Source organism: Babylonia areolata, chromosome 24 (genome assembly GCF_041734735.1).
Source record: "Babylonia areolata isolate BAREFJ2019XMU chromosome 24, ASM4173473v1, whole genome shotgun sequence".
NCBI classification, from domain to species: Eukaryota; Metazoa; Mollusca; class Gastropoda; order Neogastropoda; family Buccinidae; genus Babylonia; species Babylonia areolata.
Genome location: NC_134899.1, coordinates 4,739,007 through 4,758,648, shown reverse-complemented (window position 1 = coordinate 4,758,648; position 19,642 = coordinate 4,739,007). Strand labels below are relative to the sequence as shown.

General features: G+C 41.3%; 6 non-coding genes across 6 annotated transcripts; all 6 read left to right on the top strand.

Annotated features, from left to right (window-relative positions):
• Positions 1–429: 429 nt before the first annotated feature.
• Trnam-cau (transfer RNA methionine (anticodon CAU)) lies at positions 430–501 on the top strand. The gene has a single exon. It is a non-coding gene; the product is annotated as a tRNA-Met (tRNA).
• A 2,603-nt stretch (positions 502–3,104) lies between these two features.
• Trnam-cau (transfer RNA methionine (anticodon CAU)) lies at positions 3,105–3,176 on the top strand. The gene has a single exon. It is a non-coding gene; the product is annotated as a tRNA-Met (tRNA).
• Positions 3,177–9,180: 6,004 nt separating this feature from the next.
• Positions 9,181–9,252, top strand: Trnam-cau (transfer RNA methionine (anticodon CAU)). Its single transcript has one exon. It is a non-coding gene; the product is annotated as a tRNA-Met (tRNA).
• A 5,220-nt stretch (positions 9,253–14,472) lies between these two features.
• Trnam-cau (transfer RNA methionine (anticodon CAU)) lies at positions 14,473–14,544 on the top strand. Its single transcript has one exon. It is a non-coding gene; the product is annotated as a tRNA-Met (tRNA).
• A 2,263-nt stretch (positions 14,545–16,807) lies between these two features.
• Trnam-cau (transfer RNA methionine (anticodon CAU)) lies at positions 16,808–16,879 on the top strand. Its single transcript has one exon. It is a non-coding gene; the product is annotated as a tRNA-Met (tRNA).
• Positions 16,880–19,570: 2,691 nt separating this feature from the next.
• Positions 19,571–19,642, top strand: Trnam-cau (transfer RNA methionine (anticodon CAU)). The gene has a single exon. It is a non-coding gene; the product is annotated as a tRNA-Met (tRNA).

The window sequence follows — 19,642 nt, the reverse complement described above, 5'->3', positions numbered from 1 at the left end:
CTGGGTTATGGGCCCAGCACGCTTCCACTGCGCCACTCTGCTTGTTGACTGATGTGTTCTACTTTAACGCCATGTCCACCCCCACCACTGTTGCTCCTGGTTTGTGCAATCCTCAGGTGGAAAGGAAATTCACAGACAAACACACTCTGTGTGTGTGTGTGTGTGTGTGTGTGTGTGTGTGAAGAGGGGTGGAGGTGGCGGATGTCTGTACACCGGAGTAATGTGGTGTTGGTGCGGGCTGTTTTTTTTTTTTTTTTCCCCCATATCTGATAATGATCAACAAATTTTCACACGCATTAGTTATTTAGCTGATATTTCATCATTCACTCGAACTTATTCACACACACACACATTCAGTCATGACCAACCAGGGGAGATCAGTGGGGTAGGGACACGAACTTAAACAAGAAAATCAGTTGTCAAGGAGACAGCAGAGTGGCGCAGTGGAAGCGTGCTGGGCCCATAACCCAGAGGTCCGTGGATCGAAACCACGCTCTGCTAACTTTTTTCTTTAAGTGTAACTTGGTTTCATTTTTGATAATATAACAAATATACGTAATAGAAAGAAAAGCATAATGATAATGAGAAGAAAAAGAAAACCTTCAAGTGAATTCAGGTAAGAAACATTTGGGTAATGTCATTATTTTTCACATTATCATTTCAAACAAACACAAAACATTTAATTCTGTAAAGTGGGTTGTATAAAGAATAAATTCAAGTGCCACTTTTTCAGTGTAAAATAAACAGCAACAATAAACAATAACAATGAAAATATATAATCAAGAGAAACAGAGCGTGGTTTTTAGATCCACACATCTCCAGAGCAGACCCAGAGATAACTACATGTCCCTTACTCCCCCTGACTCACAAGCACTTCTTTCTTTCAGTGATCCACTTGAGGAATGACATTTGTGTGATTCCAGACAGTATGTTATATCTAAACATTTTTCCCCTTAAGGGTTCAAGACAAGAACTGTCCTAGTTGTGATCAGAGCAGTGAATATTCTGTGTGGGGTCCAGGTTATGCTGGTTGAACATTGAGACTTAACAATTGACCACAGACATCACTAAAGCACACTGTGTGTTGTGTTACCCTGTACATGGTTACACATGATTACAGACGCAAAAGTAATTTATATTCTAACCTCCACATTGTGGTATTAAACAAATATATACATGTTTCCTGTTTTTTTGTTGTTAAAGGTGAGAAGAAAAAACTTTTCTTGCTGATTAGAATACATGTTCTCTGTAAGATATGTCATTTGTGTTTTTCAATATGATAACATACATTGATTGCTTTTAATCACTATGTTTAATATGTCTTGGTATAAAAATATTACATAGCAATTACTAACCTGGAGACGAGTTTCATGACTATGAACAATAAACCCTAACAATCACGTTGTTTACAGTTGTGATTTTACCCATTAGATGATCCTTAACTTCCAACAGGCTGATAGTATTTTGTATAACTGGGTGCATTTCGAAGGTCGTGCCAAAATTCCTTCATATATATATATATATATATATCAATTTAAAGGAACTATAGGCTTACTGACACAATGATATCATTGTCATTAAAATATGTATTCTTACTAAATTTTAATAACATAAAAACTATATACCAAGGGTTATCAAATGTTCACCATTTAAAGAAATTGTTGAGAAATAATGCTTCCTTAAAGGGAGGTAAATCACTTGTGACCAATTTACCTGAAGATTAAGGGGAGGTAAATCACTTGTGACCGATTTACCTGAAGATTGTTGCCAACCTGGCTACATTCCTGCCCACCTCTGTTACAATCAGTGTCCACACACACACACACACACACACACACACACACACACACACACACACACCGTAGAGAACGAAAAGAAAACGGTGTGGAAACCTCAGGAACACCAAGCTGCCAGTTCGTCAATTCCATTCCTCTTGTGATAGTTGCCTCAGCCAGGATGAACTTCAAAGCAAAGAAATCACGGAGCCTCTCACTGCGTAAAGGAAAGGTAGCTGAAACAGTCACATTGACTGTTGCCAACCAAGCCATTCCAACGGTGTCAGATGAAGCAGTCATGAGTCCCTGAAAGACACAAAAAGAGGAAAGGAAACCAAGCAGACAGCAGAAGAAGGCCTGCATATCATAGACCAGTGTGGCCTTCCTTGACAAATACAAAGTGTGGTGCCTACAGTCCATGCTGACACCAAAGCTTCTGTGGCCTCTCCTGATATATGATATCAGCTGTCGCACAGTCGAGTCGATTGAGGCAAAGATCAACAAGAACACACGTAAATGGCTTGGTGTCCCACCTGGTCTCACTGACGTAGCACTCTGCTGTCGCCAAGCAAAGCTGACATTACCTTTGAAATCACTTGTCGAAGAATACAAGGTAGGAAAGACAAGGAGTCCCCTACTTATCATTAGTCTTGTCATTATCATTAATATTACATTATTATTTGGATAAATTTCCTTACTTTTGGAAAGTTGGTGAAGCACGTATGTAAACGTGATGGAATCAGGAATTACAATAAATGGAAAAAAGAAGAAGAAAAAGATAAAAAGAAGAAAAAAAAATAGCAGAGCGTGGTTTCGATCCACGGACCTCTGGGTTATGGGCCCAGCACGCTTCCACTGCTCCACTCTGCTTGTTGACTGATGTGTTCTATTTTAACGCCATGTCCACCCCCACCACTGTCGCTCCTGGCTTGTGCAATCCTCGGGTGGAAAGGAAATTCAGAGACAAACACACTGTGTGTGTGTGTGTGTGTGTGTGTGTGTGTGTGCGCGTGTGCGTGCGTGTGTGTGTGTGTGTGTGTGTGTGTGTGTGTGTGTGTGTGTGTGTGTGTGTGTGTGTGTGTGTGTGTGTGTGTGTGTGAAGAGGGGTGGAGGTGGCGGATGTCTGTACACCGGAGTAATGTGGTGTTGGTGCGGGCTGTTTTTTTCCCCCCATATCTGATAATGATCAGCAAATTTTCACACGCATTAGTTATTTATCTGATATTTCATCATTCACACACACACACACACATTCAGTCATGACCAACCAGGGGAGATCAGTGGGGTAGGGACACGAACTTAAACAAGAAAATCAGTTGTCAAGGAGACAGCAGAGTGGCGCAGTGGAAGCGTGCTGGGCCCATAACCCAGAGGTCCGTGGATCGAAACCACGCTCTGCTAACTTTTTTTCTTTAAGTTATGCATAAAGTGTAACTCGGTTTCATTTTTGATAATATAATAAATATACGTAATAGAAAGAAAACCATAATGATAATGAGAAGGAAAAGAAAACCTCCAAGTGAATTCAGGTGTCTTCATTTGTATAATATTATTTTTCACATTATCATTTTAAACGAATGCAAAACATTTAATTCTGTAAAGTGGTTTGTATAAAGAGTAAATTCAAGTGCCACTTTTTCAGTGTAAAATAAATAGCAACAAGTAAACGATAACAATAAAAATATATAATCAAGAGAAAGAGAACGTGGTTTTTAGATACACAGACCACCACAGCAGGCCCAGAGATAAACTACACGTCCTCTACTCCCCAGCACTTTTTTCTTTCGACAATTCACTTGTGGAGTCAAATTTGAGTGATTCCAGACAGTATATTTTATCGAAGCAGTTTTCCCCTTAAGGTTTCCAGCCAAGAACTGTCCTAATTGTGTGACCTTCGGAATAGTGAAGATGCTGTGTAGGGTCCTGGTTTCCTTAGTTAAACATGGAGACTTAACGATCAATCACATACATCACAAAAGCACACCCTGTGTTGTGTTGCCCTGTACAGGGATGCACATGATTACAGACACAACAAATAATTCAGGCAGGTTTATTTATACATTAGCGTTGCGGAATTTTTAAGGAATGATATTTACTGTTTTCTTGTTGTTACAGGTGAGTAGAAAAAAACTTTCTTGCTGGTTAGAATTCACGTTCTCTGTGAGATATCTTATTTGCGTTTCTAACACGATATCACGTATTGATTGCTTTTGATCACTAAATTGAAAATGTTTCAGTACAATAAGATTATATGTGGTATATAGTAATCGTTAATGTGGACATGAGTTTAAAGACTATCAACAATAAATCTTTAAGCTCAGTTTGTTCGTAGTAACAATTTTATTCTTTAGTTTCAACAGGCCAATAGTATTTTGTATAACTGGGTCCGTTTCTAAGGTCGTGCCAAAATTCCTTCATATATATATATATATATATATATATATATATATATGTATATAAATATATCAATTTAAGGAACTATAGGCTTATTGACACAATGGTATTAGTAACTAAAATATGTAATCTTACTAAATTTTAATAACATAAAAACTGTATACCATGGCTTATCAAGTGTTCACCATTTAAAAGAAATTGATGAGAAATAATGCTTCCTTAAAGGGAGGTAAATCACTTGTGACCAATTTACCTGAAGATTAAGGGGAGGTAAATCACTTGTGACCGATTTACCTGAAGATTGTTGCCAACCTGGCTACATTCCTGCCCACCTCTGTTACAATCAGCGTCCACACACACACACACACACACACACACACACACACACACACACACACACACACACACACACACCGTAGAGAACGAAAAGAAAACGGTGTGAAAACCTCAGGAACACCAGAGAGTGTAGAAGGAGGGAGAGGGCACACTCCCTTCTTTCCCCTATGTGCAAAACTGAAGCCTCGCTCGCTCGCGGCGCGCCGCGTCCCTCACCACCCTCTCCCTTCCCCCAGACAGTAGATAGCAGCCAGGCGCAAAGGAGAAGCAACACAGAAAAAGCATGTGCGTATGTTGACTGTCTGCGGCATGTCCCCCAAAATAAATACGTGGGTTATCGACATAATTTTGCAGATTCTCCATAGGTTTTAAAAGAGATACAGCAAAGAGAGAGTGAGAGAGAGAGAGAGAGAGACTTACTATTAAATTATCGAAATTACCCACCCAGTTGGTGTCGGGATCCACACAGACGAAAACAAAGGTGTCATATCCAGCCGTAAACTTTCGCCTTTCTCCTTGAACCAACAGCCGACACGACAAATAGCACCAACTACCACAGGAACTTTGCTTCAGATACCTGATTTCAACCTTTCTGAGATCACTTACTAAAATTTTATAATGTTAAGGCAGTATATTTGTAAAAGTCAATAGTAATTTTGCAAGTCAATGCCCTAAGGAAAATTCAGATATGACACAGCTTGAGCAGTTTTCTGTTTTGCCTGCCACTTGAAGACGCAAACTTTCTGTTATTGTCTTTCTGGTGTTGGCTGCCAGTCAACCGAGGGGCCAGGAACAGGATCAGGCACTGGAAATGAAAATTAGTTTATGACTATTACACACACACACACACACACACCATTCCAGAAAATGTGTGAGAGATACAAATAAACAATAGCTGAGAGAGAGAGAGAGAGAGAGAGAGAGAGAGAGAGAGAGAGAGAGAGAAACACTGACAAGGCGACAGAAATAATGACATATATGTTCATTTATGTTTTACCTTTTCATTCTCCTCATCCACACCCCACACAATGTGATATACACAGTTCTAAATAATATTATCGCAGAGATAACAAGTCTGACATAATTATATCAAAATACTTGTACATATAAAAGCTACAGCAATTTAAAAACATACAAATATATACAGTAAATTAAATTACCTGCTTTTTCCTGTGATTCATGGCTGGTTCTGGCTTTTTTGGAACTTGCAGGGTGATCCTGTCGACAGGGCATTTTCTTTTTGTTGTGACTTTAGGTGGTGGATTTGGAATGTTGAATAATGTGGGGACAGCATTCCACACAAGACTCAATTTTTCCGCACTGGGATTCATAAACTGATTTGGCTCAAAATGTTCAGAGCAAAGTTTGCAGTTAGTGTACAGGTACTCGCTGGTTTTTCCCTGTAGATCAGCTCGCCTGGTGTTCTGAACCCACTTTTTGCATCTGTACAAAAAAAGCAATATAGCATTTCAATATTTATTTTCATTCAGTTTTCAATTTATAGAAACTGGTATCATTTCATCCTCAGTTGTTCTCTTCATCCTTCTCAGTACTATTACTACTACCACGACAACAACAACTACTACTGATGATGATGAAGATGATGATGATGATGATGACAAAGCTGGTGCTGCTACTACTGCTGCTGTTGCTGCTGCTCCTGCAACTGCTTCTACTATTACTGCCATTCCTGCTAAACTGAGTGATTACTGATTACTAGAAAGATTTGACTGGCGTCTACTGCAAGTAGTGATTACTATTACTATGACTGCTAGCTGAGCAGTCTACCATAACCACTACACTACAACCATAGCAACACATTCAGTGTTGCATAATTATATCAATGCATCACTATGGTTCTAATCACTAAAACAGTGCCTAATTTTGGGTTCAGTTTTGATGCCGCTCTAATGTTGTCTGTCCCAGACCCAAAGTCACAATCACAAAACGTCACGGATACCTTTCACAGCTCTACTTTCGGTTTTGCTGAAAACTACTTTCACTTTGCACACTCGGCTAAACAAAGCTCTGACTAACGAATGTAATAACGACATAAATGTCCATATCAACAAGATACTTCATTAAACAAAATCATGAAACGCTTACCTGTCTTCATCTTTGGGAAATCGGAACAATGTCCATCCTTTTTTGCGCGAGTTTTTGCAGTTTACAGCAGAACACCAAGCCATTTCCTCTGCTGCCGTAACTGTCTGGCCGCTTGAGGGCGCATACTATTTCCGGGCGAGAGCTGCTCGCGCGGCGGCTTCACGCGAAGCGCTGAGTGATTCATCTCGCTAAGTTTAGTGCCTCTGGGAACACCAAGCTGCCAGTTCGTGAATTCCATTCCTCTTGTGATAGTTGCCTCAGCCAGGATGAACTTCAAAGCAAAGAAATCACGGAGCCTCTCACTGCGTAAAGGAAAGGTAGCTGAAACAGTCACATTGACTGTTGCCAACCAAGCCATTCCAACGGTGTCAGATGAAGCAGTCATGAGTCCCTGAAAGACACAAAAAGAGGAAAGGAAACCAAGCAGATAGCAGAAGGCCTGCATATCATAGACCAGTGTGGCCTTCCTTGACAAATACAAAGTGTGGTGCCTACAGTCCATGCTGATACCAACGCTCCTGTGGCCTCTCATGATATATGATATCAGCTGTTGCACAGTCGAGTCGATTAAGGCAAAGATCAACAAGAACACACGCAAATGGCTTGGTGTCCCACCTGGTCTCACTGACGTAGCACTCTGCTGTCGCCAAACAAAGCTGACATTACCTTTGAAATCACTTGTCGAAGAATACAAGGTAGGAAATACAAGACTTCTCAGTATGCTCGAAGACTCAGGTGACAGTACTGTGAGATCCAACCAACCCAAGCTGAAGACTGGCAGAAAATGGAAAGTCAGGGAGGCAGTCAGTGCAGTGAAAGAAAGTCTCGAGACGAAGGAAATAACTGGACACACCCAAACCAACAAAGATGGAATGATGGGCAAAGGGGAAAGCAAAAAGAGACATGATCATTCAGGAGATCAAGAAAGAAGAGGGTGATAAGAGTCCAGAAGGCAGTCCAGCAAGGCCACCAGAGGCAGTGGACAACATGGGAAAATGCACTCCAAAGGAGCCACAGCTGGAGCGACATGTGGAACATGGCCCCTCTGAGGATCAGCTTCATCCTAAGATCTGTGTACGACCTCCTTCCCTCGAATACAAACTTGGTGAAATGGGGGAAAGCAGAGGACCCTGCGTACCCACTCTGCCATGGCAAACAAACAGTGGAACATGTCCTCAGCTTATGCAAAGTGGCGTTGAGCCAAGGACGGTACACATGGAGGCACAGCCAAGTGCTAAAAGAAATTGCACACGTGGTGAACGCTGTCCAAGGAGCACCCACACCACCAGAAGTTCCAGTAGGGTTCCGCTCGGCAGAAGGCAATAAAGTCTGGCCAGGAAAAGCTGTAACATTCAAAGCATGGAAACGTGGGCTGCTTGATGGTGCCGAAGATTGGAAATTCACAGTTGACCTACCAGAGGGCAAGAAACACCCGGAAATCATCAGCAAGAGTGGAGTAGTACTCCACTCCAAGGCAACGAAACAAGCGATTCTGGTTGAGCTCACTGTGCTAAACGAAAGTTGAATGGAGGAAGCCCATATTTACAAGACCGAGAAGTATGCTAGTCTAGCCAGCATGAGAGAATCTGGCTTCCAAGCCAAAGCCCTCGCCATAGAATTTGGTGCAAAAGGGTTTATGAGCGCATCTGCCTACAGCCTCGTGAAATAGCTGTTGATTTCTGGCAGACAGAGGACATGGGCTCTCAAGGCAAGGGCAGAAGCAGCAGAAAAGAGTTCCATTTGGATCTAAAGGTGACTCAGTCCTGAAGTGGCAAAACACCCTGGAGGCGCGGGTTCGAACCTGCTGATGGCCAGTGAAGCGCACAAGTGAAGTGAACCACCAGACTGGTGGGGCAGGGACACACAGTAAAACAGACAGTGAACTCACAGACAGCAGAGTGCTGCAGTGGTAGCGTGCTGGGCCTGTAGCCCAGAGGTCCGTGGATCGAAACCACAAGCAAGGAAGAGAAATAAAACGACAAGCATAACTAAATAAACAAATGAAAGAGGAAACAGAATATGAAGAAAAAGAAAAAGAAAAAAAAAGCCCAAAAAACAACAAAAAAACAAAAACAAAAACAAAAAACCCAAAAAAGTTAGCAGAGCGTGGTTTCGATCCACGGACCTCTGGGTTATGGGCCCAGCACGCTTCCACTGCGCCACTCTGCTTGTTGACTGATGTGTTCTACTTTAACGCCATGTCCACCCCCACCACTGTCGCTCCTGGTTTGTGCAATCCTCAGGTGGAAAGGAAATTCACAGACAAACACACTGTGTGTGTGTGTGTGTGTGTGTGTGTGTGTGTGTGTGTGTGTGTGTGTGAAGAGGGGTGGAGGTGGCGGATGTCTGTACACCGGAGTAATGTGGTGTTGGTGCGGGCTGTTTTTTTCCCCCCTATCTGATAATGATCAACAAATTTTCACACGCATTAGTTATCTATCTGATATTTCATCATTCACACAAACTTATTTACACACACACACACACACACATTCAGTCATGACCAACCAGGGGAGATTAGTGGGGTAGGGACCGGAACTTAAACAAGAAAATCAGTTGTCAAGCAGACAGCAGAGTGGCGCAGTGGAAGCGTGCTGGGCCCATAACCCAGAGGTCCGTGGATCGAAACCACGCTCTGCTAACTTTTTTTCTTTAAGTGTAACTTGGTTTCATTTTTGATAATATAACCAATATACGTAATAGAAAGAAAAGCATAATGATAATGAGAAGAAAAAAAGAAAACCTTCAAGTGAATTCAGGTAAGAAACATTTGGGTAATGTCATTATTTTTCACATTATCATTTCAAACAAACACAAAACATTTAATTCTGTAAAGTGGGTTGTATAAAGAATAAATTGAAGTGCCACTTTTTCAGTGTAAAATAAACAGCAACAATAAACAATAACAATGAAAATATATAATCAAGAGAAACAGAGCGTGGTTTTTAGATCCACTCATCACCAGAGCAGACCCACAGATAACTACATATCCCTTACTCCCCCTGACTCACAAGCACTTCTTTCTTTTAGTGATCCACTTGAGGAATGACATTTGTGTGATTCCAGACAGTATGTTATATCTAAACAGTTTTCCCCTTAAGGGTTCAAGACAAGAACTGTCCTAGTTGTGATCAGAACAGTGAATATTCTGTGTGGGGTCCAGGTTACCCTGGTTGAACATTGAGACTTAACAATTGACCACAGACATCACTAAAGCACACTGTGTGTTGTGTTACCCTGTACATGGTTACACATGATTACAGACGCAAAAGTAATTTATATTCTAACCTCCACATTGTGGTATTAAAAAATATATACATGTTTCCTGTTTTCTTGTTGTTAAAAGTGAGGAGAAAAAACCTTTTTTGCTGATTAGAATACATGTTCTCTGTAAGATATGTCATTTGTGTTTTTCAATATGATAACATACATTGATTGCTTTTAATCACTATATTTAATATGTCTTGGTATAAAAATATTACATAGCAATTACTAACCTGGAGACGAGTTTAATGACTATGAACAATAAACCCTAACAATCACGTTGTTTACAGTTGTGATTTTACCCATTAGATGATCCTTAACTTCCAACAGGCTGATAGTATTTTGTATAATTGGGTGCATTTCGAAGGTCGTGCCAAAATTCCTTCATATATATATATATCAATTTAAAGGAACTATAGGCTTATTGACACAATGATATCATTGTCACTAAAATATGTATTCTTACTAAATTTTAATAACATAAAAACTATATACCAAGGGTTATCAAATGTTCACCATTTAAAAGAAATTGTTGAGAAATAATGCTTCCTTAAAGGGAGGTAAATCACTTGTGACCAATTTACCTGAAGATTAAGGGGAGGTAAATCACTTGTGACTGATTTACCTGAAGATTGTTGCCAACCCGGCTACATTCCTCCCCAACTCTGTTACAATCAGCGTCCACACACACACACACACACACACACACACACACACACACCGTAGAGAACGAAAAGAAAACGGTGTGAAAACCTCAGGAACACCAAGCTGCCAGTTCGTGAATTCCATTCCTCTTGTGATAGTTGCCTCAGCCAGGATGAACTTCAAAGCAAAGAAATCACGGAGCCTCTCACTGCGTAAAGGAAAGGTAGCTGAAACAGTCACATTGACTGTTGCCAACCAAGCCATTCCAACGGTGTCAGATGAAGCAGTCATGAGTCCCTGAAAGACACAAAAAGAGGAAAGGAAACCAAGCAGACAGCAGAAGAAGGCCTGCATATCATAGACCAGTGTGGCCTTCCTTGACAAATACAAAGTGTGGTGCCTACAGTCCATGCTGATACCAAAGCTCCTGTGGCCTCTCCTGATATATGATATCAGCTGTCGCACAGTCGAGTCGATTGAGGCAAAGATCAACAAGAACACACGCAAATGGCTTGGTGTCCCACCTGGTCTCACTGACGTAGCACTCTGCTGTCGCCAAGCAAAGCTGACATTACCTTTGAAATCACTTGTCGAAGAATACAAGGTAGGAAAGACAAGACTTCTCAGTATGCTCGAAGACTCAGGTGACAGTATTGTGAGATCCAACCAACCCAAGCTGAAGACTGGCAGAAAATGGAAAGTCAGGGAGGCAGTCAGTGCAGTGAAAGAAAGTCTCGAGACGAAGGAAATAATTGGACACACCCAAACCAACAAAGATGGAATGATGGGCAAAGGGGAAAGCAAAAAGAGACATGATCATACAGGAGATCAAGAAAGAAGAGGGTGATAAGAGTCCAGAAGGCAGTCCAGCAAAGCCAGCAGGGGCAGTGGACAACATGGGAAAATGCACTCCAAAGAGCCACAGCTGGAGCGACATGTGGAACATGGCCCCTCTGAGGATCAGCTTCATCCTAAGATCTGTGTACGACCTCCTTCCCTCGAATACAAACTTGGTGAAATGGGGGAAAGCAGATGACCCTGCGTACCCACTCTGCCATGGCAAACAAACAGTGGAACATGTCCTCAGCTCATGCAAAGCGGCGTTGAGCCAGGGACGGTACACATGGAGGCACAGCCAAGTGCTAAAAGAAATTGCACACGTGGTGAACGCTGTCCAAGGAGCACCCACACCACCAGAAGTTCCAGTAGGGTTCCTCTCTGCAGAAGGTAATAAAGTCTGGCCAGGAACAGCTGTAACATTCAAAGCATGGAAATATGGGCTGCTTGATGGTGCCGAAGATTGGAAATTCACAGTTGACCTACCAGAGGGCAAGAAACACCCGGAAATCATCAGCAAGAGCGGAGTAGTACTCCACTCCAAGGCAACGAAACAAGCGGTTCTGGTTGAGCTCACTGTGCCAAACGAAAGTAGAATGGAGGAAGCCCATATTTACAAGACCGAGAAGTATGCTAGTCTAGCCAGCATGAGAGAATCTGGCTTCCAAGCCAAAGCCCTCGCCATAGAATTTGGTGCAAAAGGGTTTATGAGCGCATCTGCCTACAGCCTCATGAAATAGCTGTCGATTTCTGGCAGAGAGGACATGGGCTCTCAAGGCAAGGGCAGAAGCAGCAGAAAAGAGTTCCATCTGGATCTGGTCGAGGAGTAATGAAAGTAAACTTCATAAGGATTAAATTTCCCTACTCAAACTAGGCGTACGATGGCTCAGTTGTTAAAACGTCTGCCAAAAAAAAGGTGACTCAGTCCTGAAGGCGCGGGGTTCGAACCTGCTGAGGGCCAGGAAAAAAAAGAAGAAAAAAGGCGGCCATACAAGAGCATACAGGAGTCATGCCCTGGGTCATGTAATCCTGGAAAAGTCATGACCTGGGTCATGTAATCCTGGAAAAGTCATGACCTGGGTCATGTAATCCTGGAAAAGTCGGTATATAGCATTTTGAAGTGCGACCCCTCTGTGTAAATAAACAATGAAAGAACAACAACAAAAACATTAACAACAAAACAATAAAACAACGAGAGGCAAGGCCTTCAAGACTCACTTGTGATAAATTAAGTCCCCTAGCATTAATTACAGAGTAATTTCCCTTTTTTACTATCTGCACCAAAACGTTTGCAAAATAAATAAAAATTCCATGCTTAGCAAAAGAAGTTCCTGTTTGAACAAAAAAATGATAATAATGACTCCTCTTGTTGTTGTGTCAGAATAAGAGGCCAAAGTGCCAAGTTTAGAGAATACAAAAAATATAAATATAACAGGAAATGCACTTTGCATATAATTAGGCTTCTTTTCTTATTTTTTGTGCCCATCCCAGAGGTGCAATATTGTTTTAAACAAGATGACTGGAAAGAACTGAATTTTTCCTTTTTTCATGCCAAATTTGGTGTCAACTGACAAAGTATTTGCAGAGAAAATGTCAATGTTAAAGTTTACCACGGACACACGGACACACACACACACACACACACACAGACAACCGAACACTGGGTTAAAACATAGACTCACTTTGTTTACACAAGTGAGTCAATAATAAAAAGATTTAAAAAAAGAAAAAAAAAAGAAAATAAGAAACCGAAAAAAAAGTTAGCAGAGCGTGGTTTCGATCCACGGACCTCTGTGTTATAGCCCCGGCACGCTTCCACTGCGCCACTCTGCTCACACACACACACACACACACACACACACACACAGAGGCACAGACACACAATGACACAGACACACACATACACACACACACACACACTCTGACCAACCAGGGGAGATCAGCGGGGTAGGGACGCGACCTGATATTGGAAAATCAGGTGTCAAGCAGACAGCAGAGTGGCGCAGTGGAAGCGTGCTGGGCCCATAACCCAGAGGTCCGTGAATCGAAACCATGCTCTGCTAACTTTTTTTTTCTTAAAAAAAACCCACACACATATCATTGCATGAGGTGTAAGTGGGTTACATTAAAAAATAAAATAATGATAATATACCTAATGATAACAATGATGATGATAATGATAATATACCTAATAATAATGATAATGATAATAATGATAATATAACTAATAATAACAATGGTGATATACATAATAATAACAATGATGATAATAATGATAATATACAATAATAATAATAATAATAATGGATACTTATATAGCACACTATCCAGAAATCTGATTAGGTACTTTACAAAAACGCTGTTGTTAACATAAAACATTACACTGTTACATACATACACCAAAATGTGACTCTACACACACACACACACACACACACACACACACACACACAATGCATAATACATTTTAACACACATGTGTATCTAACAGCTACCCTAACACATACGCACACATAGACAGGCACAAACTTACATAAACACACGCACACACTATACACATTCATATACATGCATGTAGTTATGTACACATACATATGTATGCACACAGAGTCAAGCACAGCTAACGCAAAGGAAGTGGACCTGCCACAATTTTTTAATTTTTTTTTTTTATTGAACTTATTGCTGAGGGAAAAGATGAGTTTTGAGGCGAGATTTAAAAGATGTGAGGGAATCAGAATGATGATAATAATGATGATATACCTCATAATAACAATGATGATGATAATGATAATATACCTTATATCAAACCGCGTGCACCCACACACATATGTGTTCACTGATATCCACCATCCCCCTTCCCCCCCCCCACACACACACAGAGTCACATACACGCACTCAAACGCATAAGGTTTCACGGCTCGGCAAGACCGCGCTTGCATATGCAATCGCGAGCACACACACACACACACACACACACACACACACACACACACACACACACACACATAGTGTGTGTTTGTCTGCATGGATTTCCTTTCCACCTGAGGATTGCACAAACCAGGAGCGACAGTGGTGGGGGTGGACATGGCGTTAAAGTAGAACACATCAGTCAACAAGCAGAGTGGCGCAGTGGAAGCGTGCTGGGCCCATAACCCAGAGGTCCGTGGATCGAAACCACGCTCTGCTAACTTTTTTTCGTTTTGTTTTGTTTCCTTTTTTTTTTTTAAATTCTTTCATTAGTATTATTTTATTGTTGTTGCTGTTCTTTTATCTTTTTTTTTTTTTACACTGACAGGGTCCATAACCCAGAGGTCCGTGGATCAAAGCCACGTTCCCGTTAGGTATATTATTATTATCATCATTGTTATCATTAGGAATATTATCATTATTATCATCATCATTATCATTAAGTATACTATCATTATTATCATCATTGTTATTATTATGAATATTACCATTATTATCATCGTTGTTATTATTAGGTATATTATCATTATCATCATCACTGTTATCATTAGGTATATTATCATTATTATCAGCACTGTTATTATTAGGTGTGTTATCATTATTTTCATAAAAAATGGAACCCAGTTACAGCTCATGCAATAATATGTGTGTGGGTTTTTTTTAAGAAAAGGGAAAAAAAAGTTAGCAGAGCGTGGTTTCGATCCACGGACCTCTGGGTTATGGGCCCAGCACGCTTCCACTGCGCCACTCTGCTGTCTGCTTGACACCTGATATTCCAATATCAGGTCGTGTCCCTACCCCGCTGATCTCCCCTGGTTGGTCAGAGAGAAAGAGAAAGAGAGAGAGAGAGAGAGAGAGAGAGAGAGAGAGAGAGAGAGAGAGTGTGTGCGGTAGCAGGGGTTTGTTGAAATCATTTATTATGTTAATGGTTTAAATAGCACTGACACATACGCACACACAATGAAAAGGTTTCCTTCTTTTAAATCAAAACGATAAATGTTGGTGGATAAAACACACACACACACACACACACACACACACACACACACACACACACACACACACACACACACACACACAGTTGCCGTTTCATGCAGTCAGTGAAGCACACGTCAGTGTCCACACAGTGAAGTGCACAAGTGAAGTGAACCACCAGACTGGTGGGGCAGGGACACACAGTAAAACAGACAGTGAACTCACAGACAGCAGAGTGCTGCAGTGGTAGCGTGCTGGGCCTGTAGCCCAGAGGTCCGTGGATCGAAACCACAAGCAAGAAGGAGAAATAAAACGACAAGCATAACTAAATAAACAAATGAAAGAAGAAACAAAACATGAAAAAAAAAAAAAAAAAGTTAGCAGAGCGTGGTTTCGATCCACGGACCTCTGGGTTATGGGCCCAGCACGCTTCCACTGCGCCACTCTGCTTGTTGACTGATGTGTTCTACTTTAACGCCATGTCCACCCCCACCACTGTCGCTCATGGCTTGTGCAATCCAGCACACTGGGTTTGTGCAAAGATCAGGCATCTTTTTTTTTTGCCCCCAGTACATGTGGTGTATCTGATATGGATGAGCACATTTTCACACGATTTATTTACTTTATTATTGATTAGTTATTTCATTATTCGTAAACACACACACACACACACACACACACACACACACACACACACACACAGAGTTGCCGCTTCATGCAGTCAGTGAAGCACACGTCAGTGTCCACACAGTGAAGTGCACAAGTGAAGTGAAACACCAGACTGGTGGGGCAGGGGCACACACTGGGTAAAACGTTAGCTCTCTATCGCTGTCTTTGCCTATGTCTCTCTCCGCTTCTCCCTCAAACTCTTGCTCCTCACAACTATTGAAATGGGGGGTATATTGGGGAGGGGGGTGGGGGGGGGCGGAGGTGGAGTGTGTGGGACCGTGAGGGGGGCGGGGGGGGGGGGGGGGGCAGTTTCTGATTGTATTTATGCTCACTGAGTCCGAGCAGTACATACCAGCAACGATAGTCTGGAAGTATACTCATCAACTGAGTGTGTTTCGTGACCGTCCGAGTCAAGAGAAAGTTGTGTAGCCGGTCTCTACTCTATGTTTTTGTATCACCAGTTCAAAATTCCACTCATTTTGCGCAGTGCATGTACACTACACAAAGAACAGACTTTGTTTTAATCACTGTGACAGTCACAACAACCCGTACGTAATGATAAAAAGGGCCAACAATGGTTTTTCAGTCCTGTCTCTCCTTTCGCTCTCCCACCCACCCCCTCCCCCACACACAGAGATTTCGCGAGTGTGAATTCACTGGACAATAGAGTAAGAAAAAGGTTATTTTTCACAATCTGTGTGTATGTGGCCAACACGGGCGAAAATAATATACGTCCGTGGTGCTGGCCAACGGCTTTTGGTTCGTTGCTGGTGAATAACAGCGAACGAAACCCAGCGGATCACATATAAGAGTTTTAATTTTACGCACTCACAGCGGACAGCAGAGTGGCGCAGTGGAAGCGTGCTGGGCCCATAACCCAGAGGTCCGTGGATCGAAACCACGCTCTGCTAACTTTTTTTTTTTTTTTCTATGTCAAGATTTTTTTCTCGTTGTTTTTGTGCTATTCTGTATAGCTCGTCTCACTTTAAAAAAAAAACAAACTGAAATAAAGATAATAAAGTAATGTAAGTAAAATACATAAATCAAAATACATTTTGAAAAATTCCCTGTTCCTCTCTTCCACTCCGCTCTTCTTTGTCTGTGTGTTTGTTAAGAGAACGGGCTTATTTATATCGCTTGATCCTTTTTTTAAGTCTGTGGCTTGGAGGGAGGGTGGTTGAAATCGACGGCGTGTTCTTCAGTCTTTTTCTTTTAAATCAATTTCGTATTCCACGTGTTTCAAGTGTGTGTGGTGTGCGCTGTGCGGTATGAATGTCACAAGTTCAACTGCACACTTGCACATTGCGTATAATAACTACGTAAATAAACAAAGTGGTAATTAAACGAAAAAAGAGTTAATATCAAGTAAAATTAGGAAACAATAAAAACAAAGTAATTAGGAAAATGTGTCTTGTGAAAAGAAGAGAAAAAAACAAAAAACAAGGAAGAAATACTGTTACTCTTTACAGCACAAAGGCACTAATCAAGCGGTAAATGATATGCTTAGTGGAAAACAACAACAACAAAAAACAACCTCCCCCTCCCCCCACCCCCACTCCTACGCCCCCCCAAAAGAAAAAAAAGTACATACCACTAATTTGTTTTCATGTGTATTTTTTTTCTTAGGGGGGAGAAGATGACATTAGTTTTGTACACACTATGAATGTCTTTCGTGTGCTATACTTTTCTTCCGGAAAAAGACAATATTTTGTACAAACAGTAAATTTGTATTCATGTGTAACCATTTTCATCATTGAAAAAAGAATAGAAGTAAATAAAGGAAATAACACAATTTTCTTTTTGTCGTTTATTACAACAGCTGTGTTTCACTGGATAAAAACTCAGTAAAAATAATAAATAATATTCAGTTCTCTCAAACTGCGATCACTTCAACAGGGACGCACTAACGATCCTACACGGTATCTGCAATGCACAGAAATATTGACAACTTTGTGGTTTAATTGTACGTGCAACCTCTGTCCGTCTTAGTTATTTAGCTAAATTTGACAGATATTCATTATTTCTTTGTGTACAGCGAATCATATTCGTGCGAATCCATAAAAAAAAGAAAAAAAAAAAGAGAAAAGAATTCTTGAAGTGCACAGAACGAATGAACATGATAAAGAGCACTTTCGATGTGACTTTTGTTTTTGCAGGCTTAAATGCTTGTGTTGTGCCAATAAAAAAAAACTTAAACAAACCCCCAAAACAAAACAAAAAACAACAACAAAAAAGCATGTTTGTACTTGTGACATGAAAAGTAAATAAAATTACGGTTTTCACGGAGGAAGCACAAACAACAAAGCACAGTAACATTGTGTATTGAAATAAACAAATAAACAAACGAATTAATAACTACAAAAGCTAAGCGTGTTTAATGTCAATTATATATCGTTGTCACGCAGAAAAGAGTATCTCGATCTTCAAGCTTTTCAGATCATGCATTTCTGTCATTTCTGAGTTAGAGATCGTGATTTCGTAGAATGGTGTCATAACTTGATAAAATCTATTCAGCAACGGCGCTTTCGATACTTGCTCAGTTGTTAAACTCTCCGTATAATTCATGCTGATGACGAATTCGTTAAAACAAGCTTTTTATTTAGTGTTAGTTGGCTGTGTGTGGTTCAAACCAACACCCTCTCCAATGCGAGCTGAAGGGCCATGTTATTGAGTCAACCATGCACAACAGTAAACAGAGCGACACAGACAATGTTATCTGTTGTCACCACTCTGTACAGTTTCAGTTCAGCTGCAGTTTCTCAAGGAGGCGTCATTGCGTTCGGACAAATCCATACATGCCACACCACATCTGCTATGCTAGTAGATGCCTGATCAGCAGCATCATCCTCATCCACATGTAATATGCAGCTTCTGTTCAAACGTGTGTGTGTGTGTGTGTGTGTGTGTGTGTGTGTGTGTGTGTGTGTGAGAGAGAGAGAGAGAGAGAGAGAGTGTTTGTGTGTGTGTGTGTGTGTGTGTGTGTGTGTGTGTGTGTGTGTGTGTGTGTCTGTGTGTGTTTGTGTGTGTGCAGTGCGTGTATGTGTGAGTATGCACAAATGTTTATATTGACATGCACTTGTATGTATCCTAATTTCTACTGTATTTGTGTGTATGATTTTCGATTTATGTTCGTATCTTGTTATGTACTATCCCCCCAATATTCCTTGTGACCCCGGTACACTTGGCAATAAAGACATATTCTACTCTATTCTATTCTAATCCAACGCGCGTGGTCAGGCCTTGAGTGCATGCATACATATCCATGTACCTATCTGAGTGGATTTCTTCCACAGAATTTTGCCAGAGGACGACCCGTTTGTTGCAGGAGGTTATTTTTCAGTGCGCCAAGTGCGTGCTGCACACGGGACCTGAGTTTATCAATTTGATTATCTCATCCGAAATGACTAGACGCTCAGTTTGATTTTTCAGTCAAACTTAGGAGAAAGAGCGAGAGCGGGAATCGAACCCAGACCCTAACGAACAGTGTGTCGGCAGATAAGCGCCTTATAACCATTCTGCCACCTTCCTCCTATTAGCGCTTAACACCTAGCCGACGATGGGGGCCCCCACAAGGGATGAACTGTTGCCTTCCTCCACAGGACAGCAGAGTGGCGCAGTGGAAGCGTGCTGGGCCCATAACCCAGAGGTCCGTGGATCGAAACCACGCTCTGCTA